Here is an 11,386-nt window from a genome sequence, read left to right as displayed (position 1 = left end):
CCGTAGTTGGTCTTGACTGCGCTAATGAATCCATGCACACCGTGTTTATCAGCATGTTGCTGGATCTTCTGTGTTATTTCCCTTCTTCATCTGTTCATTTCTTCGCTAGTTTTGTCTTGGACCTCGGCCTCCAGATGTCTAAATAACTGCTTTCTTGCTCTCGAATTTTACTCCTGCTTCCAGTTGAAGAATGCCTTGCATTTTTGGTGTGTCTTATTTGCTCCTGGATTACCTGCTTATTCTTGTCGAACCAGTCTTGATGTTTCCTGGTGGATTTACCATGCGTCTTGAAACAGGTGTTAACTTTCGAGGCCTTGAACGCAGAGCAGACACTTCGGATACTTTGTGCCTCGGGTTACTGGAATTCCTGAAGTTGGTTGTGGGGCATTGTCTGAATAGGGCTTCCTTAGTAGATTATTTGAGTGCCTAAGCTTTAGTTTTCCTGTGCCAGCGTTTCTGTTCACGCTGCTGTTTTGAGTCTACATTAATTTAAGTAACAGAGTGGATTAGCTGTGGCCCATCCAGCAGTTACCAGCTCCTGTCATGGCGTGAGTGATGTGGACGTCGATGCGATCCATCACCCAGACGATGACATAGTCATCTTGTTGGAACAATAAACCACCAACCCGGTGAAAGAATTGAAACACAGAATGCCCAGTTTCGGAATTGAGTAATGCCGATTGGTCAAAAGCGGATTTTTATATGTATTCTTTTGCTGCATTGAGCAATTATGGCAGTCAGCTTTTATAAGATCGACAACTGACCTGTTTTAGAATGAACATAATCCCAGTCTGGCCGATATATGCAGCAGCGGGATTCCATCGCAAATGGAGCAGCGTCACAGACTGTGATATGACGGGCTGAAAGCCATAAATGAGAGTTTTCTTTGCACAGTGCTTCATGTAACTTTTTAAATGGAATTTGTTTATTGAAATTCATTAGTAAAACCAGGGATCGGGATTGACCTGGAATCGGACCTGCGTCTTCTCTGCTCCATATTTAAACAGCTACTCCTCACTGCACCCTCCTATAGACATGTTCTGAGGTATCATCATGGACCTGAAACATAAACTGTGTTTTGCTCCCCACGGATATTGCCTGACCGTCAGTGAATTGCCAGCATATCCTCTTTATACCCTTCCTATAGATGGGGTTGCACTTGTCGGCTTTGGACCTTGTGCTGCAATGGTAGTGATTCTGATTCCAGATCAGACAGTGGGTTCCAATCACGTCTGCATCGCACGTTTTCATTGGGCCAGCATCAATTTGAAGGAAGAGCTATCCATTGTTGGTGAAATAAATATTCTCAGAATCAATTGATCTTTTCCAACCGTTTTTCGCACACGGTTTTTTGTTAATTCATAGTTTATATTTCAACAATATATAAGGCATGTGTTACGTTTATTGTTTGCATAATAACCATGTCTCCCGCGTGTCAGGCGAGTATTCTTCACCTGAATCACCAAAGCTTACCTTGTTTTTGTCGTGTACAGAAGAAATCCACGAGTCTGATGACAGGAAGCTAAACTTAGTGTGTACTTAGACTTCTTTATTACAACTCCAGAATGCATAAGCAACATGCCAGACAACATTTTATACTGGCGCTGCACGTGTGTGCAGGGGACCATTCGGACTCCAAAATTCGCGCCCTCTGCTGGCAAGTATTACATCGTTATATGCATAACATCACTCCCACCTTCGGTACAAGTTATTTACAAGTTGAGGCGATCCAGAGCATTTCGCCCCTTGATTTATCATCTAAGTTCAAACCCTGGACGTGTGAGTTGGACGGATCATTTCTGCGCTGCAACACGGCTGCACTGACCGGACTGTCAGGAACGGTGGATTCATCCTCGTGATTGCCAACGAGTTCGATTACTGGTTGTATGTTTTTTGGTGGATCGTCGATGGTGATGTTCTCTTCAAGTCATACCTGGCTGTCAGTAAATCGCAAATTCGTCTGATCTAAATACTTTCTGCACGTTTCGGCATTTAACAGTTTGAGTATAAACACTCTATTCCCTTCGTTGGCAAAAAAAGTGCCAGCAATCCACTTGGAACCATGACCATAATTCAGGACAAATCTAGGGGCGTTACCATCAATGTCACGTGAAACAGCTACATGTTCGTGGTACATGTTCTGCCGGTGTCGCCGTGTTTGCACGTGATAAATTAGATCCAGGTGGACTAGAGAGCGCCTATTTTTCTTTGATTTCTTCATTAACTATTCTTTATTGCAACTCCAAAGTGCCTAAACAGCATGGCAGCCAATCTTGTATACTGGCCCTGCCCTTGTCTGCAGATGACCACCAGGTATCCAGCAGTCGCGTCGTCTGATAGCAAGTATAAAATAGTAACATACATAGCAGCTTTTTTATTTAATCTTCAAGCCAGCGCAATTAATCATTGCATTTGTTTTAACACAAAGTGAAGCAGAATTATGCACAGCAAAGTACTTCAGATGCTAAAAAAGAATTTCTTCAGCAACTGCTCGAAAGCCTCACAGGTCCAGAACTAGGCACTGCCACTCAGCTCTGCTCCTGCTTTGTAAACAGCCGCTCCTCTCTGCTCCAGCTCTGTAACCAGCCGATCCTCTCGACTCCCGCTCTTTGAACTTCTGCTCAGCATGCTCTTCCTCTTCACACCCCCCACGTGTGTAAAACATTCAATGAGACACAGAGCCGCAGACACCCGGAATCCAATAACTTTACTCAATTCGTTGGTTGTAACGTTGCTCCCGTGAAGCTGTGTGATTTCGGACGATGTACAAAATACGTGCAATTTCATACATTGTAATTTAAATTATTAATCTTTTCTGCAGTGCCTTTCGGCTGTGAAAATGTGATTTTTGACTAAACCATTGAGACAATAGTCAGGGAATTGCACCCAGGATCTGTCTCATTTCAAAGCTTAAAATCCCAAAGCAAGAATTAAATCGGTAAATCAACGAGCCTCCGATAAAAAGAAATAACGCAACTCATTACGTATTCAAATTTCATATTATGTCGGTAAAGATTTAAATTTAAAGCCCATCCTGCCTATGCTGTGTCCATGAGAGAGCTATTTTATTAATCCCACTCCCCATAATCCTAATTTTTTTTGCCTTTTAATATAAATATTAGTAATTTGTGAAATGACATGAGCTGCGTATAGCATATTTGGAGCAACAGGTGAATTTGGACATAAAACTTAAGCGATTAACAAAAGAAAGTGAAGCATTAAATGTTGAAGGCAATAACAACGAGGATTATATTCGCATCGTCGAATGTGGCGCACAATGCATTAGCAGACGTTTGCCTGAACCATTCGGCCACAACATTTTGCTGCAAGAGTGTAATCACTCTCTCAGGTTTCTGATTTTTGCATTCAAACAGCAATCTCTATCGAAAAACGGAACTCAACGCTAGTCCTGCCCATGCACCAAGTTGCAACAATGTTGAAAGAGTACAATTAGCGTCTGTCAGTAAAAGGCGTTTTCTTGCTTCAGGTGAGGCAGCACCAGAAATGTAACGTAGCAAAACAGTTTCAATGCAGAGAAAAAGAAACGATTGACCGGGGGAATTAAATTCCCACGACAGAACTTCTTTGGTATTGAATTCAGGCGCCTTTTCCATTCACCCACGCAGCCACTGCTGCCGCCATTACAGTTATTGAAGGGAGCATTTTAAGGAAAGGTCTATTGTTTTTGGAAGGCAGAAAAAGCTGAGAAAACAGGCCCGTTTGAAAGGGTATACATGTTTCTACTGGCAACAAAATAATACATGTTTATGAAAGTAAAGATTGTTGTGCTGCTGTGTTTTATCAGCAGTTGCCGGAGAGTGTAAAAGATAAAAAGTAAACTGTACCATAACTCCACTTTGAACCGAAGTTGCTGCGGCTACAACGGAGAGTACTAACCAGTACACGATCACGGAACCCTACATCAATTACTGCAAGTATACTCTGAGAAAACAAAGTCATAAACAGCATTGCTGGATTATATTGGTCTAGCAAGAATTATGGCACCGGTAGAATTCCAGCGACACCCTGCAGCGATTAGAGTGTCAATCCAGAATGGAAACTGGTGCAGCGTTAGTTATATTTAAAAACCCTTTCACGCGTGAAAAATTTCGCCCATTGTGCGTAGTGAAAAAAATTTAGGGCGCATTGATGGTTGAACCCAAGACTGTCGTGTTAATTCGACAAGTGTTTTGACCACTTAAGCCACGGAGCCAAACCACAACTTTACTGGCTTGCCTTCACTGACTAATTTAAGTCAGCTACCTGACACTAACTTTTGGATTCGGAGCCTGTTTTGGATCTAACCATCTCTCTTGTCTATTCCGCCATCTGCCGCGATTCTGCAGCTACCTCTCGCTGCGTTTATCTCAGTTGCAATCTGTGGTTAGATGCTGAAGGAATTCCAAAGTTTCTATCGAACATGAACAAAATGAGAACGTAAGAACATAATAAATTAGGGTCGGAGTAGTCCATTTGGCCACTCCAGCCAGCTCCGACATTCAATACGATCATGGCTGCTCTGCTCATGGACTCAGCTCCTCTTCCCTGCCCGCTCTCCATAATCCTTAAAACCCTTAACACTCAAAAATCTGTTTATCTCCGCATTAAATATATTCAATGACCCAGCCTGCACAGCTCTCTGGGGCAGCGAAGTCCTCAGATCCACTACCCACTGAAATAAGACGTTTCTCCTCACCTCAGTTTTAAATGGGCGGCCTCTGATTCTAAGATTATGCCGTCTAGATCTAGTCTGCCCTATCAGTGGAAACATCCTCTCTGCTTCGACCTTGCCAAGCCTCCACTTAATCTCATACGTTTCGATTCGTTTACCTTTCATTCTTCTGAATTCCAATGAGTATAGGCCCACACGACTCATATTTTCCACATTTTTCAACCTCCTCATCTCTGGAATCAACCTTTTGAAACTTATCTGAACTGCCTCCAAAACGAGTATATCCTTTCGTAAATATGGAAAACAAAACTGCACGCATTATTCCAGGTGTGACCTCCCAAATACCCTGTACTACTGTCGCAAGACATCCCAGCTTTTATACTCCAATCGCCTTGCAAGAAAGGCCAAGATTCCATTGGCCTTCCTGATCACTTGCTGTACATGCACATTACTCTTTTTGTGTTTCAAGCACAAGTACCCCCAGTTCAGGCTGTACAGCAGCACTTTGCATTCATTCTACATTTAAATAATAAATAGCTCTTAATGTTTGCTGCCCTCATACTTTCCAACATTATATTCCACCTGCCCACTCAATTAGCCTGTCTATTTCCTTTTGCAGATTTTGTGTGTGCTCTTCAGGCACTGCTTTTCCTCCCATCTTTGTATCGTCAGCAAACTTAGCTACGTTGCACTCGCTACTTTCCTCCAAGTCGTTAATATAGTTTGTAAATAGTTTGAGCCCAGTACTGACGCGTGCAGCAGCCCCCTGGTTACAGATTGCCATCCTGAGAATGAACCATTTATTCCTACTCTGTTTTTTCTGTTCATTAGGCAATCCTCTATCAATGCTACTATATTACCGCCGAGCACGTGAACCTTTATCTTGTGCAGTAATATTTTACGTCGCACGTTGTCAAAGGCTTTCTCGAAGTCCAGATACACCACATCCACTGGATCCCTTTCATCCACCCTGTTCCTTACGTCCTCCAAGAATTCTAGCCAATGTGCCAAAAATGAATTCCCCTGCATGAATACATGCTGTCTCTGCATGACCTAATTTTGCTTCTCCAAGTTTCCTGCTGCTGCTTCTTTAATAATGAACTTCAACATCTTCCCATCCACAGAAGTTAGGCTAACTGGTCTATAGTTATTTGCGTTTTTATCGGCCTCCTTTTTGAAATAGGGGTGTTACATTTGCTGTTTTCCAATCTTCTGGGACCATCCCACGATCCAGGGACTGTTGGTAAATTACAATCAATGCATCCACTATTCCTGCCGCTACTTCTCTTAGTAGCCTAGGATGCAAGCCATAGGGTGCAGAGGACTGTTCTGCCTTTAATTTCATTAGCTTACTTAGTGCCACAACGTTAGTGATTTTTATTGTGTTCTGTTCCTTCCCCCCTATAGTCCCTTGACTATCCATTGTTGGCATATTATTCGTGTCCTCGACTGTAAATAATAAAACACAATGTTGTTCAGAGTTTCTGCCATCTCGTTGTTTCCCATTTCTAATTCTCCAGTCTCATCCTCTTAGGAACCAACATTTAACCTAGCCACAATTTTCATTTTTATATACCTATAGAAACTCTTGCTATGTGTTTTTATATTTCGGGTTAATTTGCTTTCATAGTCCAGCTTCCCATTCTTTATAATTTTTTTGTAATTCTTTGTTGGCCTTTAAACGCTTTCCAATCTTCTGCCTCCCACTAGTTTTGGCAATATTGTAGGTCCTTGTTTTTAATTTGATACCGTCCTTTATTTCATTAGTTAGACATGGGAGGCTATCTTTTCTCTTTCGCCGTTTCCTCCTCAGTGGAATATATTTTTCTTGAGAGTTGTGAAATATCTCATTTTATGTTAACCGCTATTCATCAACCGTTCATCAACCTAATGAATGGACATGCGGTTTGGTTTTATAAAGTTAAAATATAATTAACTAGCGCATCTCCGGCAAGACTCGAACCTTCAAACTTTTGATAACATTCTGATTTACACAAGAATCACACACTTTTTATTTAAGTCACATCGTATCTGCAATAAACATTCATGTAATTACGATAATGATAGATTAAAGCCCCTGATTGTATTTATTTCAGTTCCATTATGTACACTCCAACAGCGGATGTGAACCATTCACTGATTGAAATACGAGAAGTCGGTAAGTCGAACCACAATCAAAGCGTTTCCTCACCGCCTCCTTTCCTGCTTTTCTGCTGCCCTCGGGATATCTCTTTTAATCTTGACCTCCACATAAAACCTCCTAATTCAATTAAATTAATCCACAGCTGAGGCTCTTTATCGAAGCCGCTGACGGCATTTCACCAACTCACTCCCCCGTCAGTGCCAAACCTTTGACCTGAGCTGTCTCCTTGAGGAGTGTCCCCCATCCGCAACATCGCCCGACACCGCCGCTACCGTCACCCATCAGCTGCGGAAATCCTGACCATGCCTTCGTTATCTCTGACTTGTCAACTCCAACGCACTCCTTACTAATATCCCACTATCTACCCCATGTAAACTTGAGGTTGTCCCCAAATTCTCTGGCTGTATACAAACTCGCATCAATCCCATTCAGCGAGCACCATGATGGTCGCTCACCGATATTGGCTCGCGCTGAAGCAATGCTTGGATTTCAAAATTCTCACTGTTGTTTTCACATCTCGCCATGGCCTCGCCCCTCCCAATATCATTAATCTCCTCCATCCCCATAACCACTGAAGATATAGGCACTCTTCTAATTCTGCCATCTTGAGTATCCCTGATTATAATCGTTCAACAATCGCTGCTCATCCATTCAGCTGCCTGAGCCCTAATCTCTGGAATTCCTAGCTAAACGTCTCCACCTCTCTCCACTACTTTAGGACGCTTTGAAACCTAGCTCTGTGACAAAGCATTTGCTCATCTATTCTTATATCTCCTGATGTGGCTCGATATCAAATTATCGTTTTGTACCATAAGAACATAAAAGATAGGAGAAGAAGTAGGCTATTTGGCCCCTCGAGCCAACTCTGTCAATGTGTTTGATCATGGCTCATCTGATCATGGACTAAACTGTACTTCCCATCACGCACACTTTAATTCTTTGCTCTCTTATCGCTCAAAAATGTGTCCATCCTCGCCTTAAATATAAATGATGACCAAACCTTCACAGTTCTCTCGGGCAGAAAATTCCATAGATTTACAAACGTCTGAGAAAAAAAAATTATAATCTCAGTTTTAAATGGGAGGTTCTTTATTCTGAGACTACGTCCCCTCGTTTTAGTTTCCCTGATGAGTGGAAATTTCCTCTCTGCATCACCTTTCGAGCCCTCTCATTTTCTTACAAATTTCAATATCATCACCTCTCATTCTTCTGAACTGCAATCAGTATAGTTCCACCCTACTCAGCCTATCTTCATAAGTCAACGTTCGCATCTCCGAAATCATTCTGGTGAACCTTCTCTGTACAGCCTCCAATGCAAGTATATCTTTGTAACGAAGGATACCAAAACTGTATGCAGTACTCCTGGTGTAGCCTCACTAATACCCTGCAAATGTGTAGCGGGACTTCTCTGCTTTTATAATTCATCCTATTTGCAATAAAGGCCAACATTCCATTTGTGCTCCTGATTAATTGCTGTACCTGAATACTAAGTTTTTGTGTTTCATGCACACGGCTCCCCAGGTCTCTGCGTACTGCAGCACGTTGCATTTCTTCTCAATGTAAATTATAATTTGCTTATCTAGTATTTCTGCCAAATTGGATAATCTCACAATATCCCACATGATTCGGCACATGCCAAAGGTTTGCCCACTCATTAGCCTGTCTAACTCCCTTTGCAGATGTTTTATGTCCTCCTCACAATTTGCATTCCCAACCATCTTGATATCATCAGCAAACTTGGCTAAATTAAATTCGGTGTCTTCATCTAAGTCATTAATACAGACTGTAAATAGTTGAAGACTCAGTACCCTTACCCTGCGGCACCCCACTAGTCGGCTATGCCAACCGTACAATTTCCATTTATTCCGACTCTCTGTTTTTTGTTATTTTGCCAATGTTAATACATTACCGCCAAATGCATGAACTTCTATCATGTACAGCAACCTATTATGTGGCAGCTTATAGAATGCCTTCTAGAAATCTAATTACACCACGTGCACTGGTTCCTCCTTAACCATCTTCTCGTTACATCCTCAAAAAATTCCTGCAAAATGGCAAGCATGATTTCCCATTCAGAAAACTATGCCGTCTCTGCTTTATTGCATCACGCTATTCCAAATGTCCCAGAAGGTGGGAACAGGTAAGACAAGGGGAGAAAAATAGAGCTGAGACAGGGAGACATCAGTTCCATGGGGCGCGAACAGGCTGAAGCGATTGTTGTATTTGGCTGCGTGGGGTTGGGGAACTATGAGGTTAGCGGCTGTGTGGGAAGATCCCCAGAGGAGCTGAGATCAGTGACCTTCTTGGTAACGATGACCTGATGTTCGCTCGTGGGCCATGGTCCAGAGGGAGCAAAGATGAAGTGTGAGACTAATGGGAACAATTAATGATTAAACACCGTCTTAATTTTTATTTCCACTTATTTCAAAAATACATAAGAATTAGGAGCTGGAGCCAGCCATTCGGCCCCTCGAATTTGCTGCGAAATTCAACGTGATTATGCTGATTTTCTACCTCAAATCTACATTCCTGCACTGTCCCATATCCCTTAATGCCCTTAATATACCCTAATCTTTCGATCGCTGTCATTTATTTACTCAAATACTGAGCCTCCACAGCCCTCTGGGGTATATAATTCAAAAGATTCACCACCCTCTGATTGCAAACGTTTCTCCTGATTTCAGTCCGAAAGAGCAGATCTTTTATTCTGAGACAGTGCCCAATAGTTCTAGACTCCCATGATGGAGCAAACGTCCTCTCTGCATTTGTGCTGTAAAGTACTGAAAAAATGTCGTATATTTCAATGAGTTCACCTCACATTATTCTAAACTGAGCGAATATTTTCCTGGTCTACTCAATTTCTTCTCATCAAACAATCGCAACATCCCAGGAATCAGTCTGGTGAACCTTCCTTCCTCCCTCTCTATTATTCCTGAGGTTATGAGACCCCAACTGTACACTTTCCTTGCACTGCAAACAAATCAACGTCTGTGGAACGTTCACTGATTGAGAAACGAGAATTCCAAAGTAAATCTCCATTTCATGCACTTCCTCCTCGACAGCTTTTCTGCTGCCGTCAGGAAGTTTCTTTGCTTCTTGAATTCCTGCCAAATCCTCCTCAATCCCATAACTTAAATCACATCCATTAAAGTAAACCGCTGACTGCATGGAACCAAATCCTTCCTCGTGGCTTCCAACCTTTTACCTCTGAGTTATGGAGTATCCCACGTGCGTAACATCAGCCGTCTCAACCCTTGCCTCAGCGCGTCTGCATCTGAATTCCTTATCCATACATTTGTTGCCTCTGGACTGGACTATTCCCATGCACTCCTGGGTGGCCACCCACGTTCTACACTATGAAAATTTGTACTCATCCAGAAAATAGACTGCCTGTGTACGAACTGGCAACAAACCCGTTCACCCATCGCCCCTGTGCTCACTGACCTACATTCACTCCCGGTTAAGCAACTCATCGATAATAAAATCTCATCTTTGCTTTCAAACCGCTCCATTTCCTCGCCCCACCCTATCTCTGTCTGCTCCTCCAGCTCCATAAATCCCTGACAAATCTTCACTCCTCTAATCCTGTCTCGTTGAGCACCGCTGCTTATAATCACTCAACCATTCGTGGCTATATCATCAGCTGCCTGGGCTCTTAGCTCTAGAATTCCCTGAGGAAATCTCTGAACCTTTCTAACACTTTCTCCTGTTAGAATAATAGAAACAATACAGGACTGAGGGAAGCCATTTGTCTCATTGTGTGTCTGCCCGCCGACAAATAGATAACCAGCATAACCCGACCTCCAACACGAGGACCGTAGGCCTGTAGGAAACGGTTCTTTAAGAGCACTTCCAAGTCCGTTATAAATAATGGCGAGGGTTTCTGCTTCTACAATCCTTTCAGCTAATGAGGACCAGACACCCATCATCATCTGGGTAAATGTATTCCCCTTATCTCCTCTCTAATCATAATACCAACTAATTGCATCGATGCGCCTGCTTTTTGACCACTCACCGAAGGCAAATATACTTTCTAATGCCCTTGCTACCCATTCTATCTAGGGCCCTCATTTTACATGCAGTTAAATTCAATCTTTCATCAGCCTCCTCAATTCCAATCAAAGTAAAACATAGTTCATCCAATCTTTCCTCAAAGCTTCAATTTTGCACTCTATGCAACATCCTCGTAACGTCCACTGTGCCCTCTCGAATGCAATCAAATATTTCCTGTAATGTAGTGAGCAGAACTGCAGCAGTACTCTAGCTGTGCCTTAACTATTGTTTTGCAGTTGTTCCGTAACTTCCCTGCTCTTACATTCTATCCCTCGGCTAATAAATTAAAGGATTCCATAGGTCTTTTGAGTGTATGCCCTCAGATCTTAAAGTTAAAGGACAGGTCCATTATGTAGCTCAAAAGGCCTATGGAATCCATTGTTCTTCCACACCGCTCAGTATCCTGCTATTTTGTGTGTATTCCCTTGCGTTGTTGCACCTCGCAGATTGTATTAGCTCACATGTCCCTGGAATGATTGCCATGTTTCTCTTTTCTACACAACTGACTGGTCAATCGA

Source organism: Pristiophorus japonicus, chromosome 25, assembly GCF_044704955.1.
Source record: "Pristiophorus japonicus isolate sPriJap1 chromosome 25, sPriJap1.hap1, whole genome shotgun sequence".
NCBI classification, from domain to species: Eukaryota; Metazoa; Chordata; class Chondrichthyes; family Pristiophoridae; genus Pristiophorus; species Pristiophorus japonicus.
This window is presented reverse-complemented; position numbering follows the sequence as displayed.